Below are 24,404 nucleotides of genomic sequence, written 5' to 3'. Positions count from 1 at the left end.
GTGTTCCCTATGAGATGTCAAACTATAGAGTTGCATATGAACACTTTGCTCCCTCTATAAATATACATGTGCACGACACATTGCTAACAGCAGCAAGCGAGTGCTGGGGAAATACAGCAACAATGAAGTTCCTAAGAGAGGCTTATTTTTTCAAGTTATTAAAAGAAGGTGGCAAGCGTTCATGAGGATATGAAAATTTAAAGCCGTCTGCAGGAAACTCTGAAAACCTCTGGTTAAGGCTGCTGCCAAAAAATCTCAGCTATGTTATGTCAGAATGTTTAATTGCAAGCTGCAACTTTAATGAATGGAAAGATATGGCAAAAGCAGGAAGTTTCTGAAGCAACATAGAGCAACCATGAAAATAAAATACCAGAGGTTGTAATCTTGAATGCTGCTGGAAGCAGGAATTTCCATCCACGCTCTGCCTCCTTTCCCTGCTGTGCAGGGTTTGCCAGCTGAGGGGAGAGGTAAAATGCTCTGGATATCATCTCCTGGGCTCAAGGCAGCACTTGTTCTGTCGATGTGAACAAGTCAACTTCTTTGCATTTGTCATTATGGGTGTTTACAGAAGTGCAGCTTAGGAATGAGGGGAGGAAAGGCAAATGTCAGAGTGCATTAAATAACGTATTTTCTTTACTTTCCAAGAAGCTTGCTCGCAGCATGATGTTGCTATTTATATCAGATCTCCTAAACCCAGCTGTTGGTTCATGTTAACATGCAGAATGGTGAGAAAATCCCGGCAGAAGAGCGTGAATCCCAGAGAGACTTGTGGGGACCTATAAAAGATCACAAGTTTTGCTGAGGTACAGGTCGGGTGTGCCCTCGGTGAGGCAATTCCAGCATTTCCCCTGTTGATCCTCCAGTATTAGAACACCAAGAGCAAAGCAAAATGAAAAGTTCCAAGTGCTGCAGCAGAAAACTTCAGGGAGCTGAGCTCACACCCCTGGCTGGAAGAGTTTGAAAGAGAACTTTTACCTGTAACTCAAAACTAGCAAATATACTATACACCCACATAACAGCATTCTTAGACAAGCTGTGTCTGATCTAATCTTATGTACCTTGGCCACAAGTTTTGGAAAAACAAATATTCCCAAGGCAATCAGATTAGTGAATATACCATATAATGATGTGGAAAAACTAGTGGTTTACTGAGGGCAGTTTATGGAATGGATTGAGTGAATTTAATTCATGCATTGTCAGGCAACTTGGACTTCGGTAAAGTAAGGAAATCTTGATTTTATCTGTCTGTAGTGTAACAGCAGCACTCCCAACACAGACAGGGAGCTCAGGGGAGTTTGTTCCCAGCCAGCTTCCTGAGAGGACAGGCTGTGTCTGTGCTGAGGTGACCACGGGGTTAACAGGGTTACCAAAAGCCTTAATGGCCAGGAACCATTATCTGCTCCTCTCTGATTTCCTGCTCCCTAGGTGGGAGTCCCCCCTGCCCCTCTCCTTTGTTTCTAATGTGAGTTCCCATCCTGAAACGCTGTGAGTACAATTCGGTTTTGTCACAATCAGTAGTCCTTTACAAAATCTTCATTCACAGAGTATTTCCCCCATTGTAAGTGGAACAATGTTAGGAATTAATCTGGCCTGCGATTTGTAGGAACCTTGTTCTGAAAACCTTGTTCTTAGACACCCCCTTCCCTTTGAAGGATAACTTAATTGTTTGGCAAACGTGCAAAAGCTTCATAGCATCCCCTGTTCCTCTTAGCTATGATTTTTAAAGCCCTGCATTTCGGTTTTATATAAAATTCACCTCTAGAAGCATGAGGCTCAGATTCTCTTCTCCAGGACACAGGATGAAGAAGCTGATTTCTGGAATATAAGGAGCATTTGAAAGGAGACTTGAGGAAAAGCCATAGTACCTCTCTGGAGTGGTTTGTAAGAAGGTCCTAAAATGTAAGTTGAAAGTTAGTAGAGATATGATTTTTTGGTAGTGCCTCCAAAATACCTTGAATGGGTGGGAGGGAATGCACTGGAATAGAGATGCAAGGGAAAGCTTTATTGCCATAACAACTGCTGGATGATGGCTCTATTCAACTCTGAGGCTATTTAGTTAAAATTAAGAACACTGGTTATCTTTCTTTGTATCTTTCTTTATATTTGCTATTGCTCTGAGTTTATTTCTCTTTGGATGTCATGGAAATTGCAGAGCCTGCTACTTGGCCAAGGGAAGAGATGCAGGGGGCTCTTTTTAGTCTCTGGGTTGTACATAAGATGGACAGAAATGCATTCAGTGGCTGTTCCCTTCTCTCTCAGGAGTGATCCTGGCAGATGCTTGTGGTAATTTTTCCCTTGTCATATTAACACTCCAGCATGATGTTCTCTGGGGCTTTGTTATGTTGCTGCTTCTACAGTCTTAGAAAAATTACAATTTTTTCTCTGTAGTGTGGATTTTTCTTTATCACCTACAGCTTTGCACCCTTTGGGTTATCCAGGTGAGCTTGGCCTTTGCAGTTGTCCTGGAAATGAAACCTAATGCAGAACCATCAAGTCAGGTGGTGATTTCAGTGATTTTGATGACCAATTCTTCTGTGACTTTATTCAAGTCACCCTGAGGGGTGATATTTTTCATTCATGCTGCTGTGACACATGAGAATATCTGTGACCTCCCCACCACCCATCCTTGCTCCCCACCAGTACCACAGGGGTCTGCAGGAGCAGATGTGGCAGCACATCATCACACATGGAAAACAACATCTGGAATTTCAACTGGGAACCCCAATTTTGCACTTCCTTTTCTTAATTGTTGCACAGGGTAGTGTTTGCATCAGAGCAGGAATGCATTTCAGTGGGAAAGAGGCTGCTCTGTACCCCTGAAGTATTGTTTGCAAGGCTCACAGAGAAATCCCTTGAGCAACACATGCTCTGCTTATTCTTGTGCTGCTGCTGAAAAGGACAGATTAGAACCAATTATTTATCTCTTTGGCTTCCTGCTCTATTTTTTGCCAGCTTGGAATAATATGTACTGAAAATAATTAATGAGTATATCCAGAAGTCCTTGCTCAGGCCTTGCTTCAATGTCTTACTCAGATTCCCACTGACTTTTATAACTTAAATATTCAGTATTTTATCTTAACATCTTCTCAGCATATTGCTGTCATGAGAGGATTTCATGGTATTAATCATTAGATTCTAGTAGTAGACCTTACAGGTATTATGGATGATGGGCATAGTGAAGAAGAAGAAAATAAATCATATTCATATAAAAAATCAATGACATTTGGACTGTTCATGTTGAGAATGGTATGAAAACTATGTATTTAAATATCTTCCTGATTGTTATAGATCAGCAACAATCAGTTTGGAAATACGATTGTAGATGGCAAATATTTATATTTTGTTGTCTTTGTCACTTCTTATAAGCTTTTTCCTAGATCCACAAGAAGTGTCTGCTCTTGCACTCCTGTTCTGAACAAAAGGTGGATGTTTCAGAAACTGTTCAACTTATTTACTGCCTGCATTTTAAAATCCAAACTAATCTGTACATTATAAACCCTGAAATTCCAAGGTTTCTGAGAGCTGTGCATTACTGCTTCCATTTGAGACAAACATTTGGAAACAGACAACAGAAATTTACATTCACTTTTTGGGAACAATCATGCAGCAACTACATTTTTCCATCCCATGGTGTGGTCATCACACTGTGAGATGGGAGCTCCTCTCATCATTCCTTGCATCCTATTTCCTAACCTCTTGTGGAGCTACTTCTTTTGTGCTCAGTTAATGATACCATTTTAAAACACAAAGAACACCCTCTGATCTCTGTTTTTCAGAGAAAGCACCTTTGGTTCTCGTGTCCTGATTAGAGATGTGCCCTTTTCAGTGATTTAGTGCTGTGAAATGGCTCCTGTCGCTCCACTCCGAGGCTGTGGGTATCTCACAGGATAAATCTGGAAGAGCTGTGGAGCGCAGATGATTTTTGGCAAGTATCATTTTATCATCAAAATTTTATTTTTGGGTCGCTCTTCAGCTGCCGCCTTCTGTGAAGGAGAAAGACGCCCATTTTATGTCTTTTATTATGTATTCCTGAGTAGTCTTTTCTACTCAGAGCAAAATTAATGGGAGCTCTGGCAGAGCTAATGTGAGGTGGGGATGGATGGAGGTGGAACTGAGGTGGACTTGTCACCTTTGTCTGGATGTGGAGACAGAGCTCCTGTCCTCAGAGCTGCGAGTTCCACAGAGAGCCAGTCAGAAAAGTATTAATTTTAAATACCTGTATAGTATATATTCATTATAGATACAATTAAATATATTTATATAATTGTTATAATATAGTGTATATGTACTGTATGCATGTATTTATAATGTATATGTAGTATATAGACTGTAGAAAATACATTTTGTACATATATTTAATAGTATGACTAGTTTATATTAGTAGTTTTGCTTCAGCGACTTTGTCCTTGTTCAGTTTTATCAGTATTTCAATTATATAATATATACTAGTATATATATACATAGTACATACAGTGTATTTTATATAGTGTTATGTTCTAGATACTAGACATAGTTTATATATACATTATATAAAAATGTATCTACAGAGTGTATATTTATATATACACATAAATGTGTGTATATATGTGTATATTTATTTATACACACACACTATATATCTGTACGTGTTGGGGAGGCGCTGCTGGTTCCTGAGGGTGACACACGCAGGGCACTGAGCTGATTGTGGGTAACTGCTGTAGCTCACAGTGAGGGTTTGCAGAGGGCTCGGGAGCACTTACCGCGCTGTTTAGTGACCCCACAGCCCGTTTGCCCCACAGGCCCCGCACTGTTTAGTGACCCCACAGCCTGTCTGCCCCACAGGCCCCGCACTGGCGCAGGCGCGGCTGGGCTGCTGAGCACAGCCGGTGCGTCACACCGCCTCAGCCGGCCCCACGCTCTGCGCATGCGCGCCCGGCCAGCCCGGGGAGGCGGGGCGCTCTCTTCGCAGCGACCCCGCCCTTGCCCGGCTCTGATTGGCTGTCGTTTCCCACCCCGCCTTTCTGATTGAGCGCTTCGCTGTCAATCAAGACTTCCACGTTTCGCTACGCCCCGCCCACCAACTGCGCGCTCATTGGCGGGCTGTCCCGTGCGGGCACTGCGATTGGCTGTGCGCGCCGTCACTCCGGCGCGGGTCGGCGGGCAGGAATGTAGGCCCGGCCGCTCCCTGCCTCAACAAAATAATCCGGCGATGCCGCGAGTGCTGAGCGTGGCCGTGCCCGCCCCGCCGGCCGCCTCGGGGGCAGCGCGCCCCTCCCCGCCATCCCCGCCCCGTCCCGCCCCTGCCCGGCGCCGCTGAGCGCCTTCGGCCCCGCCGGAGCTGCGCGGAGAAAAGTGCGGAAGGATACGGACGGTAGAGCGTGACAGAATCTGTAGTTCCGGCCGCGGTCGGGCCTTGTTTCCCAAAAATAGTGCGGCGCGGTATCCGTGCGCCGGTGTCAGTGTCTCCTGAGGAGCCGCGGCGGGAGCGGAGCGAGCGGGGAGCGGCGGTGAGCCAGCGTTCGGGGGCTTCGCTCCGCGCGGCCCGCGGGGGTTGTTCCCTCAGCCCCGGGGTCGGGGAGGGTGGGGGCAGCGGCCGGAGGGGTGGCGGGAGGGGGAAGGAAGGAGGGAGGCTCCCCCCCGCCGGCCCCATCCCGCTCTGAGGGAGCGCAGCGGGGGGAGCCGGCGGGGTCCCGGGGTGGGCGAGTTGCCGGAGCCTCCGCAGAACTTCTTGCGGGAGGGGATGGACACTGACGGGTCAGGCCGGCAGATCCGCCCGGGGAGCGGGCGGCGGGGAGCGGAGCAGGGTGGGGTACGCGGCCCTGGAGCGCTCGGGGTGCGGGGAAAGGACCCTTTGTGCTGGGTGTCGCTGGGGAAGGCGACAGCGCGGCGAACAACAAACCGACAGGAAAAGCCTCCCCGGGAGCTTGTCGGCGGAATGCGCCGGCGGGAGCGGCCGGGGGTCGGGCAGGGGAGGTGGGGATGGCTGGAGGAGTTGTGCGCCGCAGGAAGGTGTGCTGGCAATGGCAGGGCAGAGCTGCTCCGAGGTGTGAACCGGAGGGGTTTTGTCCAGAGCGACAGGCTGAAGGTACAGCTGGCTGTGCTGCCAGCAGGGTTTGGTGCTCGGCGGCACAAGTCATGGGCAAAAAGGACTGGTCCCTTTCTGACTGGAAAGACAGTAATGTTTTTAAGTTTGCGGACCTGTGTTTTGCAATAAATTTTTACCTGCTTTTGAGATGCTAAGCGGCCAGGAGAGTGGAATCGCTTAGAAAAACTGACCGTAGTGCCTTGTTTGACAGGTGATTAATTTCAAAGTTGAGAAACTGGAGTTCTGTAGGGGAATAAAGATAATTTAAGAAGAGGTTTTTTTTAAAAATTGTTTAGTGTAAAAGCATTGTGTCCCATAGTCATACAACGACTAAATTTATTATGAGCATTGGGGGAAAGGGGTTCTGCGAAGTATGAAGGAGGAAGGAAAAGAAATAATTTGTAAACAGTAGTAAGAAAAAAGTCGTTTGGTATGGAATTGGTAATGTAGACGTATTTATTGTAAAGCTTTTTCACAGTCTGTGAAATTCTTATGTAGCATGAGGAAGGCTTGGATCTTTCAAGCTTAATTATGTGAACTGTCTACACACAATTGTTCCTTATGCGAGTTTTTTTTTTAATAGCTAGAACTAGCTATCTATATTTTGGTAGATAATTCTGGTGTCTTCTTATTGCTCTCTAGTATTTAAATGACATGTGCAAAAGATGTCAGGGCAACATTCCTGTCATCTCTTCTGTCTGTATTTAAAATTATTTAAAATTTTTATCTCTGCCTTTTACATGTAAGAATGTAATATTTATGGTTTTTTCCTCCTCTCTCACAAGTGATTTGCATTTGGGGGTGAAGTGTGAAGTTCCTCATTTAAACTATTTTTTTTTAATTGAGGTGCTAGAATATGTGCAAAATGACATGTTATTCAATTACATAATTTAGAAGGATTATAATAAATTGTAATAAAGGATGTAATGTTGGTGCTTTTGTTCACTAAAGGGTATCATTATTAAATGATATTTTAAAATTCCATATTTGTTAAGCCAGCAAATAAAAAAAAAAAAAAAGAGAATGGAACAAATTCTCATGATATTAAGGGATTATAATGGTGCTGGCAGCTGGAGATGAACCTTTTTTGCCTGAGAGCATTCAGTTTGGAATTTCATAAAGAAAATAACCCAGTGCCCTGGTCAGTTATTTTTCTCCTCCATAATTCTCTCCTACATCTGTAGTTGACGTGGTCCACCAGTAGTAGCAGAGGAGGATCATCGGTAGATGGGAAGAATCCCTCAATGTCAGACAGGCTCTACCTCAGGACAGCTTTGGTGTACATGGATCTCTCTCTCTAAGCCAGTTTTAATATTCCGATATTTAATATTCTGTCGTTTCTTTGTGAGCAGGCATTTACAGATTATGGTGGAAATACATCAGCCTTTAGCTTGCTGTTTGCTCTCCTGCTCCATTTTTTCAGTGTGTGTTTAACTCGATGTGGTCACTGCTCACCTCTGGGACTGAGTGGCCCATGGAATGCTTTGCAGATGCCTGGATTTAGGTCCCTATGATATAACACGAGTTTCTTTCTCTGTGAAACCACAGATGGAGAAAAAAATGAACATTGAATTTTATGAAGTTAGAGGAATTGAGTCGTGTCGGACTAGCACGATGAGGAGGACATGGTGGAATTCAAACTTGAAATAATTCTGGAGAATAAAATGGCTTATTATGGCAGAAGACTCATCTTATTTAGCAACCTTTGAGCTGAAGTGTGTGTGGTTTACCTTAAACTGGTTAATGCGGGCAGCAGAGATTTTATGGGTTTATTTTAGAATGTTGGCCAAGTTTCTCAGATAACTTGTTGATGTCATTCTGTGTATTCTGGGCCCAAGTGCTGCTTCAGAGAGCCTGGAGGCACCACTCTGCTCTGTGAACAATGCTGTGCTACCTTGCCTGCTCTCAGCCATGCCCTCCTAACAAAACACAGCTGATTAATTCTCCAGCAGCACTTGAAGTAGTGTACTCTAATGAGCAAATCTATATTAGTTTGGCAACTAATTTTTTTCCTAAATAAGGAGTATCTTAAATTATTATTAACTGCTGCAGTTTGTTATGACTTGCTTGAGAGAGGTCTGTGGGATTTAGTTCAATTTTTAGAAGTATATATTTTCTAAAAATTTACATTAGTACATTTTACCCACCTCACCAAATTCTTAATTTTTTATTTTTAAAGGATTAGATATTCTGTGTAAAACTTGGGCTTTAGGCCTACTCAGTCCTGACAGCAGCCTGGTAATGTGTGCAAAGCACTGGGATCTGCTTTTCCTTCTCATTGCAACAAATCTTCCTTTGAATTAATTGGAACATCATGTGGCAACGTATGTGCTTCTTAATGCTCAAATCGCTTTAAGTTTTCACATTTGTTGTATTGGAAAGATGTTCTTTCACACGTGTAACAATGTGTTCTTCAATGGATCAAATGGAACAAAAGTCAAAATCTCTGTCTGTGATAATATGGGTGAATTTGGTCCTTTGTGTTCAGAATTGATTCCTTCAGCTCTGGTGAAGTAAGCAGGGAAAATAAATACAGCACTGCTTGCTTGTGTGCTTTCCTGTGCTTTCCTGCAAGGCCCATGCAGTGATTACCTGAATGTACTGTGGTACTGAGGTGCTGCTGATGGGGGTTAGTTTAACTCTTGCTCCTGTCAGAAATGAATCAAAACTTTGAGGGTATGAAGTTTTAATTTAGGTGTCTTGAATTTATACTCAGAACCCCCTTGGTTTAAGGTGCCATCAGGTCTGAAATAACTAAATGTAGATTGTTTTTCCCCTGAATGTTTGCAGGGTGGTTTGGGTGTCTAAGAAGTTTGAAGGATGACACAAGACATTCTTTCGCTTTCCCCCCCGAGTTAGCTTTGTTGACCTTCCAGTAAAAAACTTGAGGAATTTTTTTGGACAGCTGATCAAAATACATTTTAGGTCATTGATGCAGTATCCAGTGTAACAGAACAAAATAATAGTATTACTGAGGGTTCAGAGCAGACTTGAGCTGTGTAATATGACAGTTACCCTCCCCCCCTGTGGTAGAGCACAAGCTAATAAATAATGAGCTTGTAGTCTGCAATCATGTATTTTGCTCTGTTTATTGAAAGTAAGCATCTGATCTAGATTGCTACCTCTGACCACTCCCCTCTTATGGTGCATTCTTATTTTAACACTTGGTCTTTCAAGTTACTGCTTAGGGACTTGAAAAGAAATTTTTCCTCCATGTTAAGGGACTGATATATTTTTTTTGTTCGACTGTATTGTTTTGGCTTCTGTTTAATGGTTCTGCAAGAGTTTTTCTAGATTTCTTTATATTTAATGTAAAACTTTCTTCAGGAACGTAAACCCCTGTACTGTATACTCTCATTTCCATTTGACACTAAAGAGGAGTTAATATCTTGCAAGACCACTCTGTTCCTGACATTTCAGCCCCACCTCTCTACAACAATCACCTAGCTGGAATTTTTAAATTATATATATGATATATACGTTTCTTTTTCTTTCACTTGTTATTAGTAATCTGAGTCTACAGTGAAGAATTAGGAAAGAATTTTATTAGAATAAGGCTGGCTAAATTTTGTGCTCAGTCTTTTTCAGAATTTCAGTGCAGGGGAGTACAGACCTTTTTCATATGGAGAGCACTCTGGTTTTTGTTCCCTGTGTGTTGTAGCAATACAAGCATGCCTCCATGATCAGAAGAAAATACATCCCTCTTAATAAGAGTGTGATTAATTGAATTATTTTTCATGGAATTAACTACTTTATATTCACAATGTTTGTGATGCTTAATTAGGTAGGTCTCCCAGTTATATTTGTCTCTGTCCCTGGAGGGCTTTTGAATTCTGTCAAAGTCCTTATGGACCAACCTGGAAACTTGAAAACTCATTCTGTATTGCTTCGTGATTTCACTAGGAGTCACTCAGAATTGTTGCATGCCTATTTTAAGTATAGCAAGATAAAAAGTAGGTGCTAGGAATTACCAGCCAAGCACAGCTGAGGAAAGGTGCTTGCTTTAAGTGTCTGTGTACCAGGCATTGATGACAAAGCATCTTTCACTTTTTTTCTAATCGGGAGCTAATTGACTCGGAGAAAATGTGTCATGGTTGGAGATCACCTAAGAGTGGGAGTGTGGGATGGATGGGTTTGTGCTCGTGATGCCTTTATGATGGTAATAGATGCAAAGAAGGATTTTTTTTCATTTATTTCAAATCCTTTTGAGTGCGTAACTTAGTTTCACTTGAAAACCAGATTGCTTCTGACACTGTAATTTAGGATTTCATGGACTGGACTAGTGTTATTTTTATTGTTTGAAAGCTGACCGTAGACCTGTGAGAATATGTAAAGCAGATGTGTCATCTGTTACCTGCAGTAGTACTTGCAGGCTGTGGTCAGGATTAGTGTTGAGTTTTGTACCAATATACACAGGCCTGATCTTTTCATTTTCTGTGATTCTGTGATTTTCTGTGATTACTTAGTGTTTGGAAGGTCAAGGGGGTTAAATTATTAAACTTCTAGCTATATAGTTGTGTAAGCATGTCTGTAAATGAGCTGTGCTGTGGCTATGCTGTTACACATTTCTTTCTTGGAGATTGTGGCATACAGAGTTGAGAAACAGAATTCAGAGGAGATTATTTTAGTGTCCTTTATGATATGGAAGAATTACAAACAGAAGAGAAGAGAGTAAGCAAGAAGTTGAACCTTCAGAGACCCAAGATCTGCACACATGTCTTAAAGATGAGGGGTTATAAAGGGCACAACAGACTTGCCTTGGCAGTGTCCATTAAAGAAACCTTTGAAAGCTGTCAGGATAATGTGACTTCACCCCCTGTATCACACAAAATCTGCAATAATTTAGTCAAAGAGCTGAGAAAAAAGTTGAAATGTTTTTTCTCCTCAGATATCAAAAGAAGTGACAGTGTTTTTAAGCGGGCATCTTTCTCCAGATGTTTTGAATTGTATTTAATTGACATGTGGAAAACTTGCTTGGTATAGCTCAGAAGCATTGTGTGAGGTTATCAGCATTAGGGACATCTTGTTTTTGGTATCGTTCTTTCACAGCAACTGCCTCTTCCTGATATGACTGCATGCATCCTGTTTTAAAAGCTGTAAGCTGACAAGAATGACTGCTAATAATTTGGTGTGTAGAGCAATTTAAAAATGTTGCTTCTTCCAGTGCGAGCTTTCAAAGCAACGAGTCTTCTGAGAGTGTTTGAGAAAAGGAGATGTTCCATCATCATTGTGCTTTTATTATCTTGTCAGGCACTGAGGGTAATAAACTGAATTTTTCAGAATTTTTATTTTTCCTTCAAGCAGTTAAAATTATTGTGTAATGGTATGAGGTTTTAATTAAATCAGGTGTCTTAAATTTATATTCAGAATCCCCTTGGTTTCAGGGTAAAAGAAGGGAAAGTCAAAGGTTCAATTCAAGATAATTTGTTTCACTTGATGCCTACAAAAAGGAAAAGCACTTTATGCTAAAATTTTTTGAGCCTATAGGCTGCCAAATGATGTTTGTTAGTCTGAGTTTAATAATACACATATTTACTTGGATAGTTGGCTTCAGGGATTTGAAGCTTTTGAGTGCAGAAGAAGGATTTCCTTCGAGAGACTTTCTTAATATCCTCCTGCCTTTCTTTTGAGTGTTGGGGTTTTTGTGGTTTGCGTGTTATTGGGGTTTTTTTATGTTTTGTCCTCCTGTTGTTCTCCTTATCTTTGTTCATAACATTCCAAATGGAGGTGTCTTAACTTTTTGTCGGTGAAACCTATGAGAAAATCTTGGCTTTGAGAGATGTTGGGCTTGGCTATGAAAAAAGTGCCAGCAGTAAAAGTATTAATGGTTTCCATTAGGAAGCCCTAAATTAGACCTCCTCCTTCAGGGGAAGGAGACAAAACTGTGGATGGCTGAAGAGAGATGTGGTGTGTAGATGGAAGAATTTGCTGAATATGGGAGATATAGAATATGGGTGTATTTGCAGAAGTTGTAGTTACTAATGGAAATGCCCTGAAAATTCCTGAGGAGTATGTATGGATTTGGATGTCATAGACTAATATTGAGTTTTAAATAGGTGTTTGTTGTTTTCTTTGTCACACTTATGAAAACTGCTAACCTGCATAGCTGTCAAAAAAATAATGGGAAACCATCAATTGAATCAACTGAAGTGTAAAAACTACTTTATTTTATCAAATCTGTATTACAAAATCATATGGAAAGCACTTGTTTTCAGTGAAGGACAGAGAAATTTATGAAGATCCCCCAGGCTTTGTCATGGGTTTAATATGAGATTAAATTTGAGAGGAAGGCAGAAACAAGAGTTGTCATGAAACAATTGTTAAATGATTTTTTCCTTTAAAAAAAGAGAAAGTTAATGGTCAGTGTTTCTATTTGTCACTGCTAATTCAGTATCTTCAAGAAACTAGTAAAACGTGGTGCTCAAATAATTGGAAGTTCTGAATTTTAAAATGTGAGTAATGTTCCTGAATATTGGAGTCATTTAGGTGCCTTGTGCAAAGTAGGAGGGAAATATTCGAAAAGACTAATGGTTTGTTCAGGAGGTGAAACAGGGTTATGGGAGAGTCGAAAATTTCAACTACTGTTACTGTCATGGCATTCTGATGCTCCTGGTGACTCCTGGTTGAATTTTTTCCTAGGCTTATCTACAAAGGAGACTTGGATTCCCAGCAGGATGAAATGTAACCCGATATCCCCCAGTTATCCCACAAGCTGCTTTGCAGTAAATCTTCCTGCAGATACCCTCAGCCTGCCCTCGCTGTGAGGCGGCTCTGGTTCAGTGGGTTGCAGTCTCTTGTGCTTTTATTTGTAGATTCCCCTTGTTTTTGTTGAGGACTTGGACTCCTGTCCTGTCAAGTTAAGCCTGGTGGTGACATCCTTGTTTTTATAGCTCTCTCTTGAGGATGCCCTGGAATTAGTCCGTGCACCCTGTTGTTGGTACACACATATTTTTACAAGTTGTGTGTTAGCACAAGGTGCTTATGTAAAACTTGCACCAGATTCCACCAGGAAGTGACAGAGTCATTCCCTTCAGAAGCTGCGATGGGAGAGAGGATCCAAATATTCTGACTTCTAAGAGACTCAAGTAAAAACTGTTTTTTTAAAGCTTAGGGCAGGACTGTCCCCGAGTGAGGAGGCTGTGCTCCGAGGCCAGCTGCCCCGTTCGGAGCCCCCGCAGCTCCCTCTGCTGCTCCCTGCGTGCCTGTGCAGCACCGGGGGCTTGCCTGAGCCTCCTGACTGAAACCACCAGCTCTTGCCACACCACTGAAGAAATACTGCAGAGCAAGCCGAGGCTGCAGCCAGCCTGCTGTTACTCATGGGTGCTATTGGGTTTTGCTGCCTTTTTGGTTTTTTTCTTTTCACCATCTAATTTTTGTCTCAGAGGAGATGGAAGTCATTAAAGGATCTGTAGACTGTCCTGTTAGCACTGGCTCTAGGCAAGCATAACCAGTGTGATTGCATGAGATAAAAGGATTCCAGCTCTATGGCTGGGTTGCTGAGGAGCAAGTGAAGCATGGTATGGGAAAGAGGGAAAGAGGGAAGAACAAAGACAGTGTGTATATGAAAATTTTTATTCTGTAGCCCATTTTATTTATGATATTAAAATATGGGTTGGAGAAATGATGGAAGTAAATTAAAAAATCGTCTGAACAGTAATACTAAAGAAGTGGTTTTGCAAGTAATAAAACTTGGAGAATTTCCATTTCCCTTATTTTTTGAATATTCTGTTACTCCCTGATCTTTTAGAATATCCCCTCTATACAGTGCCTTTCTCTTCAGTTCTTCAGGTATCTTGAATGCTGTGCAAGGCTGAGTGCAGTGCCTGCTACCTTTGCACTGTAGGCTACTGCTGTGTCCAGGGGTTCTCTGCAAATGCAAGGTCAAAAATTCTGCAGCACTTCCAGAAAATCTCAAAACTAATTGATACATTTGCTGTGGCACTTGGTTGAAACTGGCCAGTATAATCAGAAGCTGTTAATGAGAGAGAATAGACTGTGGTTAAGTAAACATCATTTTATTAGAAAAGTTCAGAAGGCTATGGGAATAGGCAGTTCTGTCTTCAGGATTTTAATGCCATCATTGATAATGCTCTAATCTAATATCAGTAAACTCTTATGTTCTTAAGTGTTTTTATTTAATTTTTTGAAAATAAACTTAAAGTTAGGATGATTTAAAACTCTGCATTCAGTTTCTTAATTTGCTTTGCTTTTAATGTATTTGATTTGATCTAAATGTCATGTTAGGCTGGAATTCATTCATTCATCAAAATAAAGTTAAATATATCTTCATTTTGGTGAAGCCATCTTGTAAATGTATGGGAAGATAGTTGGAATTTCTTTCTTGTGTTGTTCTTAAGATATAGTAATAAATTTAAATCCCCCTCCTCACCCCTCCACCATGTGATGCTCATATCTGTGCTTTATGTAGGACTTTCTGTATCCAATTTTTAAAAACCGTATTTTTTTAAAGGCTGAATTGTTCTGTAATAAAACCTATCACAGTATTCCTGGGTACTGGCTGAATAGTCCTCAAAATAAGTTTTTACCTGCTTTTCAGTCATTCAGTCCTTTAATGAAATATTGGTGAGAATATGATCTGATAAACTTCCTGAAAACTTTCTGTGCAACAAACTCATAACTGAGGATTTTCCTTCAGATCTGTTTGTTTTAAGGCACCTGAGTTGGTTTCTGTAGCTGTCTTGCATGCATGTAGATAATGCCTACAAGCAAGCCACAAAGATTTTGGTGTGTTGCTTTTCTAAGGCTTGAATGACTAATTTTCTGAAGGTGTAAGGAACAACAGCCTTTCATGTGAAGTTCCTTTTGTGCTTGTTACAACTCTTAGAAGTAGGAGAAAGTAAGCACAGACTAAAATTCAGAGTTCCAGTCGGACAAAGAATCCTCCAGGCTTCTTATCTGGAAGTGCTGAGATCATAATTCTTGCTTCTGTCGTACCTGACTTCTCTGCTTTTAATTCTTCATGGTCTCTTCTGCTTAGTCTTAGTGGCTTATAAGATTTTTCAGTAGCATAATTAGCTTATCTTAAAATAGTCTGATCTGTTGGTAGTATTGGGACAGTGATGGGAAAGCCAACCCAGTCCCTGGGTTTCCTGTAGTGAGCCAGAGTTCATGTGACAGGGTTTGGGCCACTGGGGAGGAAGGGAGGAGTAGGTGAAAAGTTTCTGGAGATATAAGTGGACCTTGAACAGGAATGATTCAGCTCACCTGTGCTAGGATTTACAGATGTTTTCCTTCAGGAATTTGATGACAGCCAAATAAAGCAACTAGAAAGCAGCTTCTCCCTGGTTTCAACAAAGATACAAGTGGAATGGAAACAAAAACCCAGTTCCAAGGGTTTTCATTTCCTTGGGTTGTTTTTCATATTTGTAGCTTTAGTTTGTCTGGCTCTGTTTATCAACCCTTATGCTTCAGAGAGACTGAGCCTCATCTTACCTCAAACACCTTGTTTCAAACTTAGCCCTATTTCAGGGGGTCTGAGACCTTTCAACTTCAAAGTGTCCGACCATGAATGTTTATACTTCCTTGAGACCTTATCTCTGGGTTTCATAATTTCTAGAATTGTCTTTCCTTTCTCCATTTCCATCTCTTTAGACAAATACAAATTTGGACAAGGGCATAATTGTATGTATTCACGAATTTTGTTGTAGGTATACCAGTTCTGAGGGATAAGCTCTGCATTTAAAATACCTTTCTTGGAAAAGCTTCTGCTGCAGTTGCTATTGTGTTTGCTACAATCTTGAACAAGGGGTTAGAATACTTTTTGTTTTGTGTTACTATGTAGGGAAAGGAACTTGTTATACGATAAATTCAGAATGTTGTTTGTGGTGTGATTTAGCCTATATTTTCTGAAAGATGTCTCTTCGGATTTCTGTAGAAGAGTACTTCTTCCAAAATTCATAAAACCCCTGAAATTATTTGCGGTTTCCATGTGTTTTTGTTGATTAAAAATGGATTTCATAGTTTAGTTTACAGCTTGGTATTTGCTGGAGTAGTAGCTAATGCTGGGGCACTCCAGTACTTGCTGCTCTTGATGTCAAGGAGAAAATGTAGTTCTGTTATTTCAATGTGTAAAACGCTTTTTAGGGAAAGTTTTTTCTCTTTTTGAATTGATAACTATTCGTTCTGGAGTCTAATAAAACTTTCACATTGATGCTTTTAGGTTGTGTATTTTCATCTCTCAAACCCTGCAAAACAATCTTGTAAGAGATGCTTTGGCTACAGAGCATTTGCAGACCTTCATTGAAAAACTAACTCAGATTCTGCAGGAGACAGTCAAAAACAAATTCTCCTGGTAATGTTTGAGTTCTGCTGCCAGGTGGATTTGATCTACTACTCCTATGCAGGAAGTGAGAAAAGGAGTTTTAACTATCCATTAATGTCTTGCATATGCTGCAAGACTCCTTGAGCTTTTCCTGTAAATGGCTGTGGCCAGGCAAGTCCTACATGTAGTTTAATGTTTAACTCCAGTTTTATTTTGCTGGTATTGCTGTGCTCTTACGCATGCAGATAGAGTTGCACTATAACTGAGGCTGGGAGTTTCCTCTGAGAACTTTCCTCTCTTTCTGTTAAAGCTGTGGATCCCAAAAGCTTGGTATAGGTATGATTTTATACAGTGCAGTTTCTTGCCAAAAATTTATTCCCATGAAATTTCCTAGGCCGCTTCAGATAAAGTCAGCTTTCAGTGGGATTTGGGACATTTCTTGTAATGGTTGGTTCTTTGTGTTGTGTGTGTGGAGTTGGTTTTTTTTCTTTCTTTTCTTTTTTTCCTGGTTTCTCCCACATTCATTAACTGTGCTTACAATGAGTTTTCAATGAATTAGTGTCAATGTTCCAGTGAAATCCTTGGCTGTACTGATGATGTAAGTGGTGGAGATCTTATTCTGGAATTCTTTCTACTGTCTCCTTGTGTCTGTTAGACCTATTTAGATGAAAATGCTGTAGGCCAACAGCATTGCTTTTGTGCTTGTTCCCTGCTGTAATATTAATGTTTATGTCTTAGAAGTATTAGTGGAGAGATTATTAGGAGGGGAAGTCTAGCAAAGAAAAGCTTCCTGTAGACGACTTGCAGTAGTGGTGAATTCTGACAGGGTTCCCATGGTAGTGAATGTGTTTTCTTAAATACACATTACTCAGATCTTGCTATTGTCTTCTTTATAATACAGTGTGGTGGCTGTATTATTGTCAATACACAAGTTGCCTTAGCAAAACCTTTTGAAGCACTGTAAAAAAAAATACGTGAAACCATGTTTGGCAAAAAATGCTGAAGGGTTTTAATGGTTCCTGAGTGTGTAGGGAGCAGTCTTTTTCCCCTTTTGGCAGTCACATGAACTTTTAAATCCAAGTCTTTGTCTCCTTCTCCTCTCTGTATTCCCATACAAAATTAAGTTATTTAACTTTTATTTTAGCAATAGGAGACAATTTGAGCATAATTGAAGTAATGTATCTGTCTAAATGAGTGATACCTAATTAGATTATCATTGTTTAGAGAACGTGTGTACAGTCATTCTTTGTGAATCTGTACATTTCTCTTTTAGAGCTACAATAAATATTGAAATCTCGCTCTTCAATCTAATGAACGTAGCTTTAGATCTGCACTTTGATTGCCACTCTCAACTTCCAGGGTGCTCCAGTGGGTTGGGATGCTCTTCTGCAATTCCTGGTTTCAGCCTTCTCGCTGCCTGTGGGGAGATGCACTGGGTCTGGAGATGCTCAGAGTCATTTGAATAATGAAGAATGATAACATCTGTATTGTTTTAATAAATTTTTTCTAAAAGTAGTTCCTGAGTTCTAGTGCTCTTTTGCTAGTCCCAAGCAATTTGTGTGAAATCTCCTAAACCAGAAGGTTCTTTACTCAGATCTTAGGTCTGTGTATCACATAGATAGGCCTTGCCTGTTTCTCCTGTACAGTACCTTCCTGGGCTTATTTTAACAACACTGATTTGAAAGACTTGCCAGGGTACTGTACTGAAGAGCATACAATGGGAAAAATAGTATACATTAGATCTGCCTTCTGGATTAGTCCAAATTTGGGAAAATAGTCTGTTTAGCTAGAGTTCCTCAGATCCCCTCAAAGATCCACAGTAAAGCTCTATTTTGATAAATGTATAGAGCACACCTTTAAACTCATTTACTGTAGCTATGCCAATCAGTGGTATGTTAGGGTAGCACACAGAAGGCATTTAGTTTATTATCCCTACTGCTTGAAAATCCATCATTTCACAAAATACTCTTTAGTTGTAGCACTTAAATGGGGCAGACTTGTTTCTTAATGAAGAACATGTCTTCAGTGTCATATTTGTCATTATTAAGGCTTTGGGAAAGTGGGTTAATATGTGCAGTTGTGATTCTGCACTAGCAAGATGTGGCTGGCAGTGCACCTGCATTTTGAGGTGGATACATCTTCTCACGTGGTCTCGTGTGGTTTGTAGCTGTGAATTCCTGTCTCAGCTCTTCTTTGCATCTTTAGCGGAACAGTGCTGAAATTATTTGATGTGTTCCAGTAAAGCAAATGACAGCACTCGCCAAATTTTATTCTTTTTCCATTTCTTTCTTTATTAGACATGGTTTGGTCATTTTTTTAATATTGTAAGAACATGCTAATGTTTTTTGATTTAGCAAGTGTTGCTTCATGAAATGCGTTCAAAAGTAGACTAATGTGGCAAATTTAAATCGGTCACCCTTAACTGAAATATTGTTTATATATTTAATTTAGGTGATTAGACCACAATTAAGTTCGTGGCATTCAGCAAAACTTGCAGTTCCAAAACTTGTCCGTGGTCTAGACTGATGCCTCTGTTTTAAGAAAGCTTTGGCTCAGATGGCTTTTAATAAATTGGGAAAACTAAGGGAGACAGTTTTATTTCCTTTTGGTCTGTATGTGTGACAGAGGCTTCTGAAGTGCCCAGCATGTGGTCTGGTGGTGTGATAATGGGTGGGTGATGGTGGTAGTTCCTACCTGTTGTAACTTGACTGACCAAATGGGTGCCTGGCCCTGAGAAGCTTTAGCTAAGGATTGTGTTCTGCCAGGAATAATTTCATCAGCTCTTCCTATTTATAAATTTGGAGGATAAAAAAATGAGGAATAATTTTCTAGTGCAAGTGCTGTGTTTTTGTATATTTGTTTCCAGTTCTCTAGTTGATATCTCCAGGTTAAATTAAAAGTGCAAATTGTGACCTGCAAGACTTTTGTGCCTTAAACTTGCCTGCTAGTCCATTAAATTAGCAGCACATTACTTTACTGGCAGACCTTACCTTGTTTTGAGTATTTTTGCCATTGAGGAAATTTAAGATTGGTGCCTTGCCTTTGAAATAGTTGGTTCCTTATTGACCCTGTGCAGATGTCTTAATCTTCCTCTCCCTGCCTAGGTGCAGTTTAGCAATCTCTTGCCCTGTCCTTTGTCAGTGTGACAGGGCAGGACAGTGCTGTGTAGAGGTGTGGTGTGATGTGTGTCTTGGCTAAAGTTGAATGCTGTAAGCAGTTGAAGCTGTGTTACTTATGACTTCTGGTGTGATGATCTGGATGAGTGAATATGTCAGATTTCAGCTGTTTACTCTCTGTAATTTTTTTTTAGATAGTTGCAAGAAAGCAAGAAGTACTTCCACCACACCCACTTCTGTCTTTCTCTGCTATTTTGATTGAGCTTTCTTTCATTTCACTTCCTGGTGGGTAGATGGCAAGTTTTCTGTCAGATTTATCTACTAAAATGCTAGCTTATTTTCTCCTGAGAAAGCAAGTATTGTTGATTCTACCCTTGGCAAATATATCTTCTTTTACTGATCTTAATATCTTCCATTTTTGGTTAGGCTTCTACTGATTTCAGGAATATAGTTCTAGATCTGTCAGCTGGGTAGGTTGCATTAACAGATTTTTGTTTATTCTTTTCACCTGGGGTCCTGAAAACAGATGCTCCAAATCTGACTGATTAGGGACCAGCACTTTTGGAGAAAGAAAAGAATTATTATCTGATCAAAAAGAGCATCTGCATAGTTTTACCCTATGTAAGCTCTACTTTTCATTGATGATCATGTTGGGTAGGTTTTGATTTCTACCTGTTATTGATGGTTTTTGTTTGCTTCTGAAGTTAGAGTAACCTGCGGCACATCACAGTTGCAGATAATTTAATTCCAAGTCCTTCACCAAGTTCAGTGGGAATTTTTTGTACTTTGTATAATATTGAGCATTTATTATTCTGAGTCTAAACTTGTTTCATGTGATGTGTAAGACTCTAACTCTTCTTTGTAGCACGTTGATATTATTTGCTTATGAAAGAAACACTGTTTATTTAGTTTTTACTGTATTGATAAAACTTGGAAGCTGCTTTTTAATTGTGCAGTCAGAAACATGTTCTTTAAAAAAATGAAAAACATGTTTTCTGTAGACAAGCTGTATTTGTAGATTCTGCTTCCTAGTTTTGTCTCCGTCTGGAAGTTTACTGGTTCAATTATTTAATGACTTTTCTGTGGGGTTTTTTATCAGTGCAGCTCTTGGTTTTAGTTCTGTGTGTGTTCTCTTTGCAAAAGGAATCTGATGTATGTGTTAGTTATTGAATACTCCTGATGTGCTGGGACTTGTGCTGTTCTTCAGTGCTGGGAGTTTGCTAAGAGCAGGTCAGAAGGGTTTGCACCTCTGAAGTCATCAATATAGAAAAAATATCAAGTAAGATCTAATGAAAAAAATGGGTTCAGCTCTGATGCAGATAAGAAAGCGATGGCTTAAATATTTGAGGAGTAACAAGTCAAATGCCAAGTTTGGAACATGGTAATGCAGCCAGGCTCACGTTTGTGACAGCTCTGCAGAGGTGAAGAATGGTTCTTGAGGAGGATTTTTTTCTTTCCTCTTCACAGTGACAGCTTCTGTGCTCCCCTGGGTCGGGGGGTGGGGAGCTCTTCCCAGCAGCTGCACAGAAACCTGTAAGTGCAAGGATGGCCCAGATTCCATGCTGGAGCTTCAGGCAGAGTTCTGCTGTGTGTTAGCACTTGGTCCTTGTGATGCTGTTTGACCGGATAAAGGATCTCAATCATGTGCTAATGGGTGACACTAAATGAGTACGTATTCTATGCGTAGCTAATAGTAGTTTCACTTAATACAAAAATAAGTCTCTCTTATATTAGAGGTGATTTTGTGCCCCCAACGTGGTCCCTTAGTACAGAAGTTTTAATGTTAAAATGAAACTGGTCAATGTATCAAGACTACACTGCAGACATTTTGTAGTTTGGTGCTTAACCTTTAGGTGACTAAAATGAAAAGTGTTATAATACGTTCCTTCTATGAAAATGTGATATTCTATATCTTTCTGTCAGCGTATTGTTTGATAAATGCTGGTGTGCTCTGCAGAGTAATTAAGGGAGGACTCTGAATAATGAGCTGGTTTAAAGTATCATCTGCTCAAAATCCAAGCATACCTCTACCTTTGCCTGTTCTCTTGGTATGCCCATAGGAGATCTTTATTGTGGATAAGCTGGTTGCCTGTTAGCAGCTGTGTCTGGTTTCCAGGCATCCCCAGCCAGGGAAGGACAAGACCAGTGATGTATGAACCATCTCCCAAAATTTCTATTTAAGAGGAACAGCATCAGCGTCAGGATGTGTTTATGGGTTGCAGCAAACATGCAGTGGCAGTAGGTCTGTGGGGACTTTCACCTACCCCCTGTGGGTATGGTTGCACTAGAGGAGCAACAGTCTGAGATTTTTATGTGGGCTAGCTGCCTAAATATTTACCAGAGTCTGTATGATTTCCTCTGCCTCTAACGTCAGTGCTGAAGCTGACTGTGATTACACCCTTACTGAGAAGTGTTTGAGTTAGGCTTTGCTCTGTGCTTAGGAAAAGGATTAATATCTATTCTTCCAACAGAATACAGATAAACTCTCTTGACCCTGGTGATCAAGTCTATTCCCCCTTTATATTTGCATTCTCCAAGGCACCAATCTGAAGCCATGAAACACATGATCTGAAATGTCCCCCTGTGCTACTCTTTTAGAAGAGTTTGCCTTCCTTCCTCCATTAGGCTGGCATTCTCTGCTGTGGTGTCCTCTGTTGTAGTATGACATAGGAAAGCATTGTGACAGAGGATGATGAAATATTTTTAGTGTGTGCTCCATTAATTTTGACAACTCAGATTTGTTTGTGCTTTTTATATGCCAGGGTGTGTATTTCTAGATATGTCAATATATATGTAGAGACAATGTGTGGGATTTTTTAATATGTCGCTGTCTTTTATGGAGAACATCTGCTATAAAATTGTTAGAACAATATGCAATGATACTTATATCAATGTGTTCTAGTAGTTACTGTCTACCCAGGCAGTTTAATAAACCAGTAAAAGATTTCAAATGTAGTTGAATACCCTGCCCAGACAATGACACTTAATTTTGGAATTTCATCAATCTTAACATGTCACATATTATAGAGTGTAATTGTGTGACCTTTTCCTTAAATCTTCATAGCAAAAGACTATGACAAAGCGATTAGCTTTGGAGTTTAAAATCAGAAAAATTCATAATATAGATAACATAAATGCAAGGCTTGCATGTATGTGTTAAAATAGTAAATGGGTTAAAGTAGCACAGGCATACTTAGTACTGTGTTGGCATAGTTTTCCCCTTCAGATGGTAGTTTGGAATCTGAAGCCTCTTCCTATATGTGCTGGAGCAGAGCTAAACTCTAATGTCACTTACAGGAGAAATTTAATACAAGCAGCTTGTGCAGAACTGACCTGCTGCCATGGTAGCATGTAATATATTTAGCATGCATGTGTCTAGTAACCATGTGATCTTACACAAGTGAATAAAACAGTGAAGCTCTCAAAAGTTAACATTTCTCTGAATGTTTTCAGAGTTCTGTTAGTTAAATAAAATGTTATCAAACTATTTAAAGAGACTCAGTTTGTAACTGAGATGTAACAAACTCAGAATGTGGAATGCTTCAGCAATGTGTCTGCATATCAGTGCAACAGAGAATTCTAAAGTAGTTGGATTTTTTTATTCCACTGTAATTTTTTGAGTATTTTATTTGGGTTTTTTTAGCTGTTATGGTCAGTTTTCTGCTGCCATGATGACTAAAGATTAAATTTTAAATGAAATCTGAAAATAGCAATCTGATCCTCAGGTACTTAATCTTTAAGAAAACCCACAAATGTAAATTTTGGCAGTGCTGTGATGTTGTCAGAATGTCTTGGTATCATCTGTGCTTAAAAGCTAAAGTGTCACTTACATGCCTTCTGCAGATTTAACAGGACACCATTTGGGAGATGGTAAGCAGGGAAGAGTGGCACACATAAGTCCTCTATCAAGACAACATTCAGAAGTGGATAATCTCTTTAATGGAATATAATCTCGCTTATGCAAAATCCTAATAAAATTTAATATTTTCCCTGCTGGTTTGTTGCACAAAGTGTGATGTTGATGTTGGTTTATAGTTTAGAGGTTTTTCATGTGTTGTGCTGAGCAGAGGGAGTGATTTGCTCACTGTCCCCTGTTTTGTTGCACAATCCCATTTTCCCTGCAGGGTGGTTTCTGCACAGCAGCTGTGGGCCCAGATGAGTGGAAATGTCCTGGGCTGGTTCTGAGCAGCAAAGTGCAGCTTTAATACTGAATATGGGACATGGTGTTTGTAACAACACGTTGCTGAAGGATTTACTTAGTCTCAGCTTGCATGAATGCATTTTTTTATGGTGGAAGATTTAAGTGGGTACTTAATGCTTTGGGAGTTCCTTTCTTTTCCAGGTCGGGTGGTCCCATGTCCTTTCATTGTGAGGCTGGAATGAAAGCAGAGGAATGAAGGGTTCTACCTTCCCCCAGCTGTGATTTTAGCATGTACATCTTCCAGCTATCAGCATTTTCCATCTCTTCCTGTTGAGAAGTCTGTGTAGGCACTTTCTTCTGAATAATGGCTTGTTGGATTCTGGGTTTCTATTGTGTTCTAGATGCACTGTCATTATGGACCAGTAAACTCCTTCAAAGATTGAAGATATTATCTATTGATTTCTGTAGTTTTGGTAGATACTGCATTTGCAGAAAAATTGCAAAGAAGCCCAGTAGATTTTGTGTGCTCTAAGGATGCACATAGTAAAATAGCATTAAAACGTCTTAAACATAATAGAGAACAGAAATTTATTCCATAAAGCATCGGTTATGTACCTTAGCATGCATCCTGTTTCTAGCCCTGCAGGGTGTAGTTGTGTTGGAAGCTATGGTTGGTCTTTTTAAGTGTTTCAAAATATCAATAATCTTCTTGCACAAGCTCCTCCTGAGTTAATGACATGTGAAAACAACAAGGTCCCTTTAGAGTTCCCATTCTGTTTTTCCTTAGCAGCCTGGATCTGA

General features: G+C 40.4%; 1 protein-coding gene across 7 annotated transcripts in view; it reads left to right on the top strand.

The window, feature by feature from the left end:
• Positions 1-5,143: 5,143 nt before the first annotated feature.
• Positions 5,144-24,404, top strand: part of MEF2A (myocyte enhancer factor 2A) — an 81,694-nt gene continuing 62,433 nt past the window's right edge. For 2 of the 7 annotated variants that reach the window (XM_085070361.1, XM_085070358.1), the window contains exon 1: positions 5,145-5,486. The gene's annotated coding sequence lies outside the window, so the exon portion shown is untranslated. Of the gene's footprint in view, positions 5,487-24,404 lie in introns of all 7 variants that reach the window. The other 5 variants (XM_085070363.1, XM_085070360.1, XM_085070364.1 and 2 more) reach the window with 4 other exon arrangements.

The sequence above is a fragment of the Lichenostomus cassidix genome, chromosome 10 (genome assembly GCF_008360975.1).
Source record: "Lichenostomus cassidix isolate B80296 chromosome 10, HeHo_3.0, whole genome shotgun sequence".
Classification (NCBI taxonomy): domain Eukaryota; kingdom Metazoa; phylum Chordata; class Aves; order Passeriformes; family Meliphagidae; genus Lichenostomus; species Lichenostomus cassidix.
The sequence above is the reverse complement of the archived record's forward strand: the minus strand, read 5'-3'. Positions and strand labels throughout refer to the sequence as shown.